Source organism: Sylvia atricapilla, chromosome 3 (assembly GCF_009819655.1).
Source record: "Sylvia atricapilla isolate bSylAtr1 chromosome 3, bSylAtr1.pri, whole genome shotgun sequence".
Lineage (NCBI taxonomy): Eukaryota > Metazoa > Chordata > Aves > Passeriformes > Sylviidae > Sylvia > Sylvia atricapilla.
The window spans coordinates 96847075-96863392 of NC_089142.1; positions in this window are offsets into that span (position 1 = coordinate 96847075).

Genomic DNA, 16318 nt, shown 5'->3' on the forward strand with positions numbered 1-16318 from the left:
ATGGGGATGCCATCCTCATACCCAAGAGAAAGAAATCCTTCCTCCTCTCCTTCCCTGAGACCTGAAATGCTTTAAAATTACGGTATTTGCCTTTGTTTGGAAGGGTGGAACTGGCTCTTTGATAAAACCTCCAGCTCTGCTGTGCAGCTCAAACACAGTGGAGTTAAGAGATGTTTTCTGCCTGGTGTCAGCTTGAAGCCTTGCAGACACTGAATCCCTCTAGAGGAGGGCACATCTGTTCAGGAATCTGATCTCATTTCTGCCTTATAGGTTCTCCAGCTAAATGGACCATTTGCTTTCATGGAAGTAATTGCTTTGAATGCTGTGGAAAAGGGAAGCCAAAGCCACAGACAGCATCTAACCTCGCTGGTGTTTATACAATAAATTAATAAGCGCTAAAAGGGTAGCATTCAAGTTCACAACAGCGCACAGCATATTTTTACACCATCCTGGATGCTGTAGAAGAGCACACAGTGCAGCAGCCACCCTCTATAATGTGCAAACGCTGGCTGTGGCTGCAGACAGGGGTTACAGTGCACCCAGGAGCATCGTGGAGCCGGGATGTAGCAGCTCCATAGAAACACATCTGCTCCTGCCCTGCTCAGGGGGAGCTGCACTGGCTCCACTGCTGCTGCTGGCACTGAATTGTCCCCCTGGTCTGCCTTACCTGAGCCCCAAGAGATCCTGTACATACACCAATATCACCAGGAATAACACCAGGACGCTGGCGGCCTCGGCACGTTATTCCCGAGGCTGCTCTGGCCTTCCTGCTGCCTGGATGCTGTGCAGGCAGGGAATGTGCTGCCGGCATGGAGGGAACACAGCGGGCCTGGGAAACCCGGGTCACTCAAACTCCGTGTCACAGCGACTTGTGTGCTCTCTCTGCATGCCAGAGGGACGTAATTCCCTTCTTGCCATAAATCTTCTTCTCTTCCCTGCTGCGCTGCCCTGCCCCTCTCTGCACATCCATAGTGAAACAGGAGTACCACAACATTCCCAGTCTGAAAGGAGCAGAGGGTCTTGCCCATGCACAGGCTCCCTCTCCTGTCATTGCACCCACCCACAATAAAAACAGTGTTATATACACATATATTTAATGCAAATGTATTATTGTGAATTGTATGTAATTATATATGTGCATACTAAAATATATAATAATAATATGTTATTATTTAAGCATGTGAGGTGAGGCAGATGCTTTTTAAATTATGATATATTTATGATAATCATATATTTAGGCATATTAAAAAACATTTTGTCAATCTCATACCAACGTCACAAGGGGAGAGGGATGGAAGGTTGCTGCTAGCTTTATATACATAATTCTGTAATTTTTTTCCATGGGGTCTGAAAGGTAGGTTGCCCTAGCTTTACTTGTTAATATTGCCTTTTCTGTATTTATTTTTTTTTTAAGTGGCAAAAGTTACGTGGATTCTTCAGAAAGAAGAAACATTTTTGCTGATGTAGAGTGTTTAAATGGCACGAACCAAACTGGAGCTCATGTTTGTCACCCAGGCCACAGCCACCAGGGGCCGGCCCAGGCACTTTCTTTAGGGGCTGTGAAGGGCTGCAAGGTGAAGAGTGATTTCTCTCCCTCCCGTGCTTGTACCTGCTCAGTCCTGCCCTCTCCTCACCTCCTGTGAGAGGTGCCTTCACAGGCTTGAGACAGACATAGCATAGTTCCAATGATGACTTCTTTCTTGGGTTTCTTTTACTAAATGTAAGAAAATTAATTTTGTTTCTGCAACAGTCTTCCATCCTGCTGGGATTCCAGCACGTGCTCTGCAGAGCAGCTCAGGCTCAAGGTGTTTGCCTCAGCCTCCAGCTTGCAGAGACAGTGTGTGAGGGAGATGAGGAATGGGGGGCAGAATAGCCAGTGGCAGAGCAGGCGTCCAGTTCCAAATCCAGGCTCCTGGCTGGATTTGGGGTTGCACAAAGCTGTACTTTCCCCTCAAGACAGCAAACCTGTGGGGTTTTGGGTTTTACTGCCAGATGGATGAAGATGGCTCTACTGTCTGCAGCTGACTTTTAAGTGAAGTAAGCAGGTAGCAGATAAGGTCCATTGTAAGCTGATTGGCACCACATAGAACTGCTTTTATTTAGCACCACAGTGCTACTGCTGTCCTCAGGATGTAGTGTGGTACTAATCACTTCTTCAGCTGGCCTAATTATGATATGTGGGTCCTGAGCTGCAGCTGCTTTTATCCCAGTGAGGATAAAATGTGGAGATTCACAGAGAACCTATTGCTGCATCCCATAGTGCAGGGAGCTGCTGGACCAAGGTGCCAAACCTCAGCTCCCGGGTGAAACCCAGTAAGGTGCTGAGCTATACCTTTGGGGTGAAGGCAGTCAAAACAAGATTAACCAAGCCTTTACCCACTGGTATTTATACAATGCCAAAGTTGTGACCAGGGTTTCACAAGCTGAGGAAGAGCACTATGGAAGTGTTTCCATACCAAATAAATTCAGGCCCAAGTACAACAAACCACAGGGTGGAGAAAAAACCTGATGGAGACTCACACAAGCAGAAAATGAGGACTAGGGATGCAGGCAGCACCAGGAAATAGACACCCAATTCTCTTTGTGAGCCCAGGAGCAGGATTTTCCTTCCCAGCCTTTCCCCAAGAATGACTTTCTCAACTCTTTTGGGCAAGCTATATCACTTCTGAATTTCTATTTTCTCTCCTAAAAATGAGGTTGCTGCTTTTATGCCTTTGCAGTGTGGCTGGGACAATGGTAACTGCAACACACTCCAAAGGGCCGCCAACCACTAGGTGAGACTTACCCAGGAGAGGAGGGGCTTAGCTCCTGAAATGCAGCCTCCTTCCATTCCAGGTCCTCTGAAAGCTGAAGTTCATGCTCCACTGTTGACAGAGCAGGAATTCAGGTGGGACCATAGAGGTCTCTTCTGGGAAGCTCAGAGAAGAGTGCACTTCTGCGGAAGGAAATCAGCTTTCAGCAGCACTGCTGAGCTCCCTGCTGTTTGAAATGCTCGCCTAGATGTTAATAATGATGTTGTTCCATAGATGAACAGATTCAAACAGTGGGAAATACACCCACCTGATTTAGAGGTGGCTAAATAAGCATATTTTATTTAATAAAATGTCATAACACTCTCTTGGCATTAGGCCTGTTCTTGGTGTCCCCTGTGCTGGTTCCTGTGTCTCTGTTGGGTACAGGGCTGCTTGGTGCTGATTTTGGCAGCCAAAATGTTTTCTTGGTTTTTTTAAACGAGGAACCAACATTTTTGACTGAGGATTTTGGCTCCACTTTGTGATTGCAATCAGCCAGTGACAGTTGAAGACTATGACATTAAAAATATATTTTTTAACTACAGTTAATTGATCCTCATGGGTAATTAGCATGCAATGGGCTGTTTGCTCTCTATTTATCACTCTGCTCCGCTGAATGAACTTGGCTGTGTTGTCTGTTTCTGTATTTCCACTGTCATCCATGAATCCTCCTGTACATCGGCGATGCCAGGCTTGGATTTCAGAGGGCAGAGGCTTAACCCCAAGCTGGGACAGGCAGAAACCAGGTGCCCCTGGAGGACCTAGGCTGCTGGATGGTTTCAGACATTCTGTGGGTGCTCTGCTGCAGCCTCCATCCCCCCTTTTCCTTGTGCTGCTTTCCTTCTCCTGCCCTGCTGCAGCTCTGGCTGGGAAGCCAGGGCCATGTGTGTGTCTCCAGGCTACGCATGGAAACTCGGCTTTCTGCGACTGACCGTGGCTGTGCCATAAACGAGGGGAGCTGTCCCTGCCTGACTGGCCAGCTAAGCAGATGTTCAGTCCCCAGACCTCATTTCAGGCAGTCAGAAATGAGAAGATGATTTTCTGTCCTGCCCAAGAGCCGGCAGTGCCCTCACAAGGCTCCTGTGCAAAGGCAGGCGGCACACCCGGCATGGACAGCTGTGCTGGAGCTGCTGGCAGCATGGCAGGGCTGCTCCCTCCCAGGATATTCGAGTGTGTGTGAGGCTGGCTCCAGCTGCAGAGATGGAATGGGCTGAAAGGATGCTTTAGAGGCACTGAAGAAATGCTGAGAGAATATGCTGGAAGCTTGGGGGTTACGGGGCTGTGTCACAGCTGAGCTGACCGCTTTAGCTCTCCTTCGAGCTACTCTATTTATTTCTTTCAGGAACAGCTCAATTTTTCATAACTTCTCTGTGTGAAAGGCTTATTATTTTCTGTTGTTGTTGTTATTCTCCAAGGTTACACAGCATCTCTGTGGCAGAAATGCAGCCCTAGGAAGGAGCTGAGCCATCTTGGCTCCATTTTCGCATCCATCCAGACACCTTTGCCCTCACCCCCAGGCAGCAGTGATGGGGAGATGTCCCTTTGACAGAGGGATGTAATAAGGGCTGTAAATGGAATAACTGGACACAAAGAGCTAATAAATGTGTAGATGTGCTCTAGTTGATTGGGGAGACTATAAACACCACTCTACCTGGGCTGGACACAGTTAAGGGGAGGTGGTTTGCTCCTTTCCATCTGACACACGAGGAGCAGAGCGAGAAGTTTTCAGCCTTGTGCTCCAGATAAGAGGTCAGCTTTCCCATTTCCAGGTTAGCCACACTCTCCCACCTCCATCTATGCAAACAGTTGTTAAAATGACTCCTCATGCTCCCATTTAAGTTGTTTTAATTGCACAAATGACTTCTGTGTAGTGGTCAAGATTATAGACAATGGCTACTTGGAGAGCAGAGCATCCATGCAGCAGGCTGGGGAATTCTGAGTATTTCCTGGAAGAAAAAAGAAGGGCAGTGGTGTCCTATTAAAGCTGTTCCAGAGTAAATCCAGCACTGAGAGGAACCACTTCAATCCGCAAACTTCCTAAGGAAGGTTTTCCTTTCAGCAGCAGCACAGTGGTCACTTCCATGGGATGCTCCAGCAAAAACCATCCCAGGGCTGCAGCAGGCAGTGTCTGCCTTTCACAGGGTGCTGCGGGAGTGACAGGCACCAGGCTGGTTTCCCCTGCTTGGCTGCTCAAAAAGCCCAAGGAGCATCCATTGTAGGGACAATGGTTGAGGCTGTTCTGGGTAAACGCTTCAGCTTCCCATCACAACAACCGGTGTCCCATATCCTAAGGCTTCTCCTCAGTCCTACATCCACCCAGAGAGCTCCACCAAAGCCACTCCAGAGGCACAGCTGCAGTGAGAAGAAATATGCTGCCAGTAATACAGCAGGTACTCCACTCACAGAGAGGCAAGGATGTGGGAAGCATTCCCATGGGAACCTGGCCAAGTCCTGGCCTTCAGTGGGACAGCATCAGGAGAAGTGTGACCAGCAGGTCAAGGGGGGGGATTCTCCCCCTCTGCTCTGCCCTCCTGAGAGCCCACCTGCAGTGCTGCATCAGCTCTGCAGACACCAGTGCAAGGACAGGGACTTGCTGGAGTGAGGAGAGCTGTCTGTCCGTCCAGCTTGGAGAAGAAAAGGCTCTGGGGAGACTTTGCAGCACCTTCCAGTACCTAAAGGAGACCTAAAAAAAGCTGGAGAAGGGCTTTTTGCAAGGGCCTGTAGTGATAGAACAAAGGGTAATGGCTTTACACTTACAGAGGGCAGGTTTAGGTTAGCTATTGGGAAGAAATTCCTTACTGTGAGGGTGGTGAGGCCTTGGCACAGGTTGCTCAGAGAAGTTCTGGATGCCTCATCCTGGAAGTGTTCAAAGCTACATTGGATGGGGCTCTGAGCAACCTGCTCTAGTGGAAGGTGTCGCTGCCCATTGCAGGGGGGTTGGAACCGGGTGATCTTTAGGGTCCCTTCCAACCCAAACCTTTCTGTGATGATTCTGTAACTGATTATTTTCCTAAAGTAACAGAAAATTGCTCCTGCTGTTATGCACCTATTCAGGGAGCTGTGGTTCTGAGGAATTTTTTGAGGGGTTGTTTGGTGTGCATGGGAACAGTTTGGGCAGTTTTCTTCTAACAGTAAGGCAAAAAGAAATGAAGGTGAAAGACTCACATGGGACAAAGTCTGCCTGGGGCTCAGAGTCGATTCAGAGATGTCTTAGCTTGCCTGTGTGCAGGAAAAAAGTGATTTAACGGAACACAGGGCTCCATTCCCAGCAGTGTGGAATACCTTGAGCCCAAGGGGAGGTTTTCACAGGAGCTTCTGTCTTTGGCAGGACTTCTGAGGGCAGTGGCCATCCCAGCACTGCCTGGCTGGGCTTTGGCCACTGCGAGGCACCGAGTGACAGCAAAGGTCACTGCAGCTCCACCAGAGCACCCAGCACTGCTGGCTCACCCGGAGAAAATGGCAACTGGGGCTGAAAAGGAGCAGGTGACAGGACTGGGAGTCCCAGACTTGGGTAGCACAGAGCAGAAACTGAGGGTGTTTGCTCAGCAGATGTGCTGAGGCCACCCAGCACAGAGAAAGAAGGAGCCGGCCTTATCACATGAAAACAAGAGGCCAGAGAATGATGTTTATGGCTGGCCTGTCTGAAACAAATCAAAGGAAAGAATATTTGGCTTGCCTGAGCATGGCAGGGAACATGCCAAATATTTCATGTGGGAGCACAAGGGTCAAGGTGTTGCTGTGCTCTGTGTTGGAGTGGCACATCCTGATGGGCAGGGATTGATGGCAACAGCAAGGAATGGGCCTAAAGTCACAGATATTGGACCACAATTTGAATAAAAACTCCACAGTTTATTATACAGCTCAGCTGACAGAGCTGGGAATAAAAATCTGGATGTCACCCCAGGGGACTGCAGTCTGCTTTAGGGACCTCCAGTTGCACTGCATTGCTGATCTCCTCCTTCCCAGCCCCTTCCCTGTCTCTTCCCCACCCCACCTCCCTTCTGCAGCTGATGTTGGCTATAGAAAAGGACAGGATTTCAGAGACAAGACAAAAATGGTCCTTCATTTCCATCCACCTGTGTTTGCTCACTCACTTCTCTCTCTGACTTCCTAAATCAGAATTTATTTAGCACTTACCACCTTCCCTTCCCACCCTCCCCTGATTTTCCTGCCTTGTGATTTGAGTTTTCCCTGGGCATTACCCGACTCCTTGGAATGTAAAGCTTCCTCCTAGGGCCATCACTTGAATATACACATGTAATATAAAGGCTGACAAGGGGAGATGAGCAGCTTGGAAGCCATGTGAGGGGTATGGTGTTTATATAAACCTTCCAGAAATGACAGATCACTGAACTGGATGGCAGGAATGGCTCTGCAGCCTGAGCCCACCACATTGGGCCAGTTTTGGGATGGGGGTGGGTATGGTGCTGGAGGGGAACCCCTCTCCTTGGGCAAGTTGCTGGAAAAGCAGCAGAAACTCCTGCAAAAGCTGAGCCAGACAGAGAGAAACATTGTCGTGTCTATTTTAGGGTTTTTGTGCTGTTGCTCCTCATCACCCTGTCCAAATACATCCCTTTAATGGATGCTGCCTGAGAGGAAGCACATACATCCTCCTGTGAGAGGGTGCCTGTGCCCATAAGCCTGTTTCCCAACACTATAAATTGGTCCTATAAAAGATGTTACTCCTCCCTGCCTCTCCTTAATAACTCTGTGCTGGGGCTATAACAGCACTTTGCTGCCATCATATTTTTCACCAGGACTCCAGTCCCCCTCTCTTTTTTCCTTCTGGCTACTGAACAGCTCCCAGCAAAATCAGGCAGTTCAGGATCCCAGAGGGGTCTGGTGGGGATGCTCTGGGAGGAGGTGGGACACTGGGTACAGGGGGGAGGGTGGTGGCAAGAGGGCCACAGGAGAATTTGGGAGCTGAGTGGGTGCATAGAGTGAAGCCCCAGCAGCTCTGCAGCCACAAGGGTAAATCCAGTGCTTTTCCAGGCTCACCCTCCAGGGATGACCCCTCTGATGATCACAGGGCCCTGTGGGAAGCCCAGCCCTGCAGTGGGAGCTGTGGCTCATCCTCAGGGACTCAGTATTCCTTGTCGTGTGAGGAGCATCTCTGCTGCCCACATCCAACCTGCCTTCCTGATGGGTTGTGCTGCCCAGTGCCAAACAACACGAATGTGGGGGTGAAATGGAGCAGGGAGGGTTCCCAGCTGGCTGCCCATGTCCTGCCCGTCTCAGCACACCCTTGGCACAGTGCTGGGATCCACAGGGAACACCAGACACCCTACTGACACCCCTTGACACTCAGAGGGGGAGACTTCCACCTTTATTCAAAACCAGTAAATTTGGGCTGTTTAAACACAGCCCAATTCCCCCTACAAGTGACCAGGTGGGGAAGTGCTCATCTGCACCCAGTTCCCCCCTCCCCAGTGCCACTAAGCAGCAAAGCTGGATTCTCTCTGCAGGACAGGCATCCAAGGTGTAGCTGCTAGTGGTTTTTTGTGGCTTCCACTTGGGGCTGCTCCTCTTCCTTGCATGCGTGGGGAATATAGCAGAATAATTTGTGTCTGGAAGTTTGTGTTCCCAAGTTTCTTTTCCCTGAGGATGTCAGAGCCCTTTCACTGAGCACTGAAGAGATGATGTGGTCTCCTTCAAAAATAAGTGCATTGGGTGCTCATTGTGTAAGCAGAGTGCAGTGAGACTGCAGAAAATCTGCACAAGCCCAGCATCAGGGAATTATGTATTACAGTAATAAAGGTTTAAAATAAACCCTTAGAGGTTCCTCTGACAGTTGAAGCTTGGAGGGATCCCTCAGTAAAGCCTTGGGGGGAACTCTAGGACGTGGTTCACCTCTTCTTGTGTCACCTGTGTGCATGGCTGGGTGCCTTGGGGGTAACAAGGCAGGGCTGTGTGCTGCAGGGGATCCCCACACCTGGGGCCAGTTGCGTCTTTATAACAGAGATGGCATTGGAACACGCTGATCCCCTCTGGTGCTCGCTGCAGGAAGGACAAGGGGAACATCTCAAAGCCATCGAATCCTGTCAGCTCACATCTGGTGCATCCTGCACAACAGGTAGGGTAAAACCAAGCAGCTGCAATGTCTTCTCTCTCACTTATGCCTAGATTTTTTTTAAAAAGGAGATCCCTTGCCCTTGCTGTTCATTCCCTCTCTTCTGGGCTATGACTCTCCTGCTGCAACCCCGCAGCAAGTTGCTGTCAGGAGCAGCCCCCTTGCTTTGTGCTCTTCCAACAAAGCATGGCCAAGTATTTGCATGAGGGCAGCTTTCATGACCTGCTTTTCTGACGATGTAAATAATCTTGTCATCTTCCTGACAAATTAATGCTTAACCCCTCCCCCTCACCTCTTTCTAACTGGCTAAAGTGTTAACCATTATTGCTTTGGGGCTTATTAATATTTTGGAGTGCTGTAGTGACACTGGGAGAGTGCTGGGAGGTTGTATGAATTAATGCTCCTTTGCCTGTCAGGGCATTTAAGTCTTAGGTTTGGGATGTGGGTGATTTAAATAATTCCCATGGATTCCTCAGCTTCCCTTGTCACATGCATGGGGACAGGAGAAATCACACGTACAAGCATGATTAACTAATGAGCTGTCTAATGAAGTGCTTCTGACTACAGGCATTAACCATCCACTGCCAAACAGATCGCGGGGGAAACAAGGCATAATCCCATGTCAAAGTTCCCTGGTGTCTCACCCTGTCTTTGGTGACAGAAGCTGGTCCCACTCCACGTGTGAGAGATGCTCCCTCCTGATAGGAAGAGCTTTATTTAACCAATCCAAATGAAATCCTCTCATTTAGCAGCCTTGAGCAGGGGGCTGCCGGCTACAAAACCCAGTAGGAACCCAAAATGAACAGCTCACAAAATGAGGAGAAATTTAATAAAATAAAAACCCCAGAATTTTTCATATCTGCATGTAGAAAACACAGATTATCACACAGATGCTTTGACAACACACCTTTCCAGTATATAAAACTCACACATTTGTAAGGCCAGGCCCTGTCTCTGGAACTGGATTTGCCAGCTGCAGGCACTGCTTGTACCGAACAGGGGCTGCAGGGCCAGGAAACAAATGCAGCTCTGCTTCCTAATGCAGCTAAGTCCAAAACTTTCCATGGAAGCATGAAAAACACTGTCTGCAATTGGCTGAAAAGCTGTGCATGGGTCAGCAATGCTTTTGGGGGATTGAAATGTCACCTGTGGGATGCAGGGAACTGCACCAGGCAGCCACCAGCTCCTCCCAGATCACTTAAAGGAATTAGAAGCATCTCCTGGGGCTCCAGCCTTTCTGCCCCTTGGGTTGGGACTGAGTTATTTATCCAACCGTGACATTTCTCAATCCACAAGTAACCAACCTGTCTCTCTGTTTTTCTCCTGGAGCAAAGGGGTAGTGTTGAAATAAGGGTGCCCTCCAGGCTCACAGAGGATCAGTGGCATTCCTGGGGGCTTCACTGGGCTGTGGAGAGAGGTTTTGTGCTGAGGTGGGCTGTGGATATGGATCCTGCAGAGTTCGATCCACCTGTTTTCTCAGGTGAAGTGCGTATCTAACTGCCATTCCCAAATCCAGGACTCATGATATCTCAAGTGGGATTTTTACTGTGGGTGTGGGCTGCGAGTTTCCACCCAATTCCCTGTGTTTAGTCTATTTCCCCAGGGGCTGTCTGGGGCCCTGCTCGGCCTGGGCTGGGCATCTCTCCTGTGTGTGTTTCCTGACTCCCAACGTGCAGGAAGCGCTTTGGAGGGATGTTGCGGAAATTCTTTGTCTCCACTTCCTATTTCTTTTCCTGCTCGCCCCCCTCATGCAGGCACGTGTGCTGCCTGCTCCAGCAGCCTTGGGCTGCCTTGTTCTGGGGCATGTCTGCTATTTCATGCTTTATAAAAGATGGGAAGGGCTGGTTTGTGATGCCCCGTGCACTTGGTATGGCCAGGCACTGCTGGGGCTGTCCTGGTGAAGCACAGTGGCTTTCTCCAGGATGATCCATCCTTCCCAGAGGTTGGGGTGGCCCTTGCTCTGCTGAGTGTCCTCCCATTCAGGTGCTGGAAGAGCAGAGTGAGTTTGGGTGCTGACTGAGGGCATCCCTTCTTCTTCTCATCCTGGATAAATGGCTTTATTCCCATATTCCCACAAACAACAGGATGTTGTAGCTGCCAAAAATCCCAGTGTTTTCTGACAGCATTTTCAGCAGCTATTCCTGGGTGCTCGTTTCCAGCAATTTGCCTGCTGGAAAGTGAATTTCTGCCACACAGGATGTGCCTGTGCAGGGAGGAGGCCAATGGTGGTGCCTGCAGTTTGGTTTTGTGGTTTATAATCCAGTAGCTCCCACTGTGGCAGGAGAGATGCTGATGCAGCTGGGACCAGGCCATCCCAGCTCCTCTGCCTCCAGCTCTTCCAGCCGCACAGAGGCACCTGAGCCTTGCATGGCAAAAGGGATGGCATGGACCCGTGGCAAAGGAGTCTCACTGTGGCTGGGGAAACCCTGGGCAAGTTCTGCTCCCTCTTTCATCCCCCCCAGCAGCGCCAAAGATGTGCTGGTTCCCTCAGGGATTGCTCGGCTTGGCATTATTTTGGAGCTTCAAAATCTTCAGCTCGATTTCCCCCCCCCCCCCCCCCCCCCCCCCTAAACATTTACCCAGCACCTGCAGCCTTGACAGTTCTCTGCTTTAGGCCAGGAACTGGTGAGGCTCCTTCTGTCAGCCAAAAGGAGCCCATGGGCACATCAGTACCAGGCTCCTGCCTTTGCCAAGGTCTTTCCCATCCCTATGATCTGTGTGCTACACCAGGGAGAAACGAGAGATGTTACAGGGGAATCGGGAGTGGAAATTTGTTACCTTCTCCCACCTACAGCTTCCGACAGGCTCCGTGGGACTCGCGTCCCTCCTGCCGTGCCTCTGCATCGCAGAAGCACCCACCTTCTGTCTCAGAGCGCCAGACCGAGGCAGGGAGGACCAGAATTACCTGCTGACCCCGGGCAAGTCCTACTGGGAGTCTGAAACACAGATCCTAATTCTTTAACTATAGCCCCATCTAATGGCTCGACACCAGCAGCTCCCTGTGCGATGCCGGTGTCGGGAAGGGCAAATCCCGCTCGGGGGCTGGGGATCCTCACTGGCAGGGCATGCCAGCCACCCTTCCCCTGCCCGGAGCCCGCCACCAGGGACACCGCCGGGCTGTCACCTCCCCAGGGACACCGCCGGCCCGGGCTGCTCCTCGGGTTTGCCCCGCTGTGTTGTGTGTACGGGAGCAGCGGCTCCGGCGGGCTGTGCCGGGCTGTGCCGGGCTGTGCCGGGCTGTGCCGGGCTGTGCCGGGCTGTGCCGGGCTGTGCCGGGCTGTGCCGGGCTGTGCCGGGCTGTGGCAGCCTGCAGAGATCCGGTGTCTGCAGCACACAGAGCGCACAGAGCCCAGGGACACACGGCCCGGACACATCTCCCGCCTGCTGCACCCGCTGCGGCACCCGGGGAAACCCAGACCCAGCGGGCTCCCGCCCTTTCCAGCCGGGAAAATCGGGGAGATTTCCAGCGATCTCACGGGGTGGGCCCTGGGGCGTAGGGCAGGAGTGCCACCCTCTGTCCCCAGGCCGCCTGCTCCTGGGCTGAGCCCCTGGAGCCGTGTGGAACCCTGCACTGGTGTCCCAGCGGAACAGAGAGTTCACCTGATGGTGGCTTTACCTGAATTTAAATGCCCTCTGTGGCTGAGGCAGGAAAAAGGACGGGAAATTAGGCCAGTGGGGCTGGTTTTGCTCAGCCCAGCTGCTGCCTGGAGGAGAGGTCCCGCCTCTGCCGGGAGGCTGGCGGGCTGGAGCATCCTCCCCTCTCTCTTCTGCAGGAGATGGTGGCGCTGGTGCTGGGTGTGGAGTGCTGGCTGGGGCTGGCCTGGGCCTGGGGAGGCTCTAGCTGTTGTCTTTCGGGGATGGTTTCATGTCAGCCAGGTCAGTCGCTGGTTTAGGGTGATTTGATTTGTGGTTTCTTCTTTAACTGCATTTACACACATCTTCAAATATTGGTGTTGACTCAAACCCAACTCCCAGTGCCAGATGTGGCTGATCTTGTCTTCTGGAGCCAAGCCATGGTGCTGAGATGATCTAACAGCAGGCTGGAAAGCCTGGATGCTCCCTGTGTCCACCCAGGGTGGAGTGAGCTGGGCCAGCCCTCTGTGGGGATGATTTAGTCACATTATCCACGTGTGTCAAGGTGTGCACTGACACCATGTGTACATCCACAGTCCTGGCTGTGTCACCCAGCCTGCCTGGGTGAGTTTGTTTGGGACTTTATGCTGCCAACAGCAGCACACAGCAGGGAAATGCAGAGGGTGTAGGCCCAGCAGGAACCTGGCTGCAGCTCCGTGCCTTAAAAGCAACTCTGGGGTTGTTGATGCCAGGACCAGGATTTTCCAAGCCTGGCTGAGAGAAATGCTCCTATGGCTGAGCAAAGAAGCTCCTCTGTGCAACACACTTTGGTGGCTCTGGCTTTCTACACCATTTCCAGTGCAGTGACTATTTCCCTTCACCTCCCGTTTCCTCCATGCGTGAGGCTGTGCCCTGATCTGCCATGTCACCTGGGCCCTGAGACCCTCGTGTTGGTTGAGTCTGGGTGGGGGTGGTGATTTTGGGGCTTTTTGAGGGCCCTGGGGGGGGGCACGAGGTGAGAGAACCAGGTGGTGTCATCAGGAATTGTCCCTTTGGCTCTGGAGCACGCACCATGGTGAGAGCAAGCCCTGGCTCTCCCACAGCAGCAAGTTACACACTGTCCCACAAAAGCACAGAAATGCAGGAAACAAACAGCTGGAGCCTTAGGATTTTTTTTCCACTGTTTTTGGTCTTTGTCCTTCTGTTGGCACTAGGGAAGGGGATCCTCCAGCAGCTGGGGCTGGACCAGGGGGCTGTGACATGGCTGTGACTGGCCAGGAGGGCACCCACCATGGCTACCTGCTCCTCCATGGTTTTGCTCCATTTGCTTTGTGGCCACTGCAAGTTCCACCAGCGAGGCTGAAAGGGAAACCTGGCCCATCTCCCACTGGGCTGGCTCCAGGGGAGCAGAAAGTGGCTCTTTGTGGGGTCCCTTTTTGCTGTGAGGGGGAGCTGCCTCCCAGCTCCTCTTTATCCAGTACCCACAGGCTGGCTACCAAAGCCTACTGTAAAAATTAATTTTGGCACAAGAAGCCCAGGGAGAGCATTTGCCAAGGAAAAATATTGTTGACAGACTCTAGAAGAACAGGATTATTCATCCAGGGGAAAATCACCCAGCCAGGTGGAGCAACCTGCACAGGAATACTCAGCACAGCTTTATCTCCAGCTGCAGATGGGTGCCTGCAAAAAGATGGTATTTCTCCTCAGTGTGGCCCCACATCACCCAGTCTGCTCCACCTTGCGTTGGTGCAGGCTTGTGGGTCCCCACTGAGGGACACATCAGGCCAAAGAGGACAGCTGTGGGGTGTAGCTGGCTGGGGCAGGGGCTGGTTTCTGTGCTGGGGCTGTGCTGGGATGCTCCCGGAGCTCTGCTGTGCCAGGGCAAAGCCCAGCCCTGGGGCACTGCCTGGAGGGCAGCTGATTTTGCTTCCTGCCTTGTTCTTCCCATCACCAGGCCTGCATGAAGTCACTTTCCCCTGGGCATGAAGCAATCCAAGCTTTAGTGTCACTTTTTCTTTTCTTTCAGACATTAAAAACTTCTGTTCTCTTCAAGCCAGAGCCAAATTCAACAAGCATCAAGCAAAACTCTGCTACACTCTGTGATCTGGTTTGACTGTCCTGACACAGGCTGCAAATAACTTCCCAATGTTTTACACAGCCTGAGAGGTAGGATTTGAGAATTGCAACCCTCCAATGCAAACTAGTGTCATGGGCAGAAAGACCTGGAGTGGGTTATGTGAGGAAGGAGACTCCTTCATAATGTCCATCCAGGCAGGTCTAGACAGGACACCTGGCTCACAGCTGGCTGCGCACATGGCACAGGAGGGGTCTGAAGGCCACCCCAGTTTCATGAGCAGTCACAGCCAGAGGGGGCCATGCCCAGCCTGTGCCCAGCCCTGCTGCAGCAGAGGGTTGTGCTGGGCTCCCCAGGCTCTGGGCACAGCTGCCCCTCAGTCCCTGCAGCGTCCCTGTTCCCACAGAGGCTGTCCCAGGCGTGGTGGCTCAGCGGCTGTGCAGGTGTTGTGACACCAAAGGTGGTGTCAGGGGGCCCAGCATTCATTCTGCCAGGTGAGCAGAGGCCATTCTACTGCCCACAGGTGGTCCAGAGTGCAGGGCAGCGCCTGGGCTTGAGCATTCCTGCACAGACAAGGTGCCAGCAGCCCTGGGTGTGCTTCCCCAGGACATCCCTGTCACGCCAGGGGATGCAGCCACAGCAGGAAAGAGCTGCAAGCAGGCCTGGAGGGTGGCACAGCAGCTCAAATAGCCCTGGGGAAAGGGAGTGGTGAGCTGTCCAGGCCAAGGGAATCGGCTTTTTCCACTCCTCCATCACGAGAGCACAGCCACGGGGAATTTTTGCTCAAATGCACTGTGAGGGAGAAAACATCAAGCCTCCTTCTGAGCCTCAGCACAGACCAGCTGCCAGGTCAGGTGACACCAGTGACCATCACCCAGCAGCTGCTTCCTTAAAACAAACATGCAGGAAAGCTGAAGTCCAACACTGAGAAAAACACTAAATTCCAGAGAAGTGGAGGCTGAAATAAGGAATTACTCCTTTAGATCTGACCACCAGCAAGCCATGCCAGTGTTGACCCCCTGATTAAAAGGAGCAGGTTTCTCACCAGCTTCATGATGGAGATGGCACAAGATGAAAATAAGAAGGGCTGGGAGAAGAGCTTATTAAAGAACCAGTGTTGCCTTGTTTTTCCTCACTCCTTGCAAGTTTCATATTTTTAGGATACCAGATGATTACTCTGCAGATGCAGTATCTACATTGCATGGCCATATCTACATCTATACTGGTCCAAGCAGTTTAATCTATTTCTTTAAGCCAGTCTGGTGTTTCAGTAAAACTTCTGATGTCCAAAAGGCCTCAGACCAGTGGTATTCAGGGAAAGATTTGGGATGGCATTTCTTGCTTTGCTCAATCTTCCAGTACATGGTGGTGGGTGTAGCTGTGGTGTGAGTTTAGAAGTTTAATTTTTAAAAGCAAGGGACCCAAAAGCATGTTGCTGAGATCTGTACCTGCCCTCTGAACCCAGCTGTGGGTGCAAGCTGAGCACACCAGAGCCCAAGACAGGTTCTCTGCTGCCACAGAGCATGGGACCAACGTTGGCACAGGGACTTGCACATTACTACAGCAAATAAAGCAGGGACCCAGCCCTAAAATTTGTCCTTTTGACAACAGACCTCCGAGTGTGGACCCTGTCTACTAGTTACCTCAGCTGCCTGCAGCCTTTGCTCTAAATCACAGCCTCTCATCCGTGACTGACAAAGCAAAGAGCAAGGGAAGGTGCCAAAAGCCAAGGGGTGGGAAGGACAGCAAAGGAGACAGGGAAGGGTAATTTCACAGAGCAGACAAGTGGCTTCACTAGCAAGTGGTTTT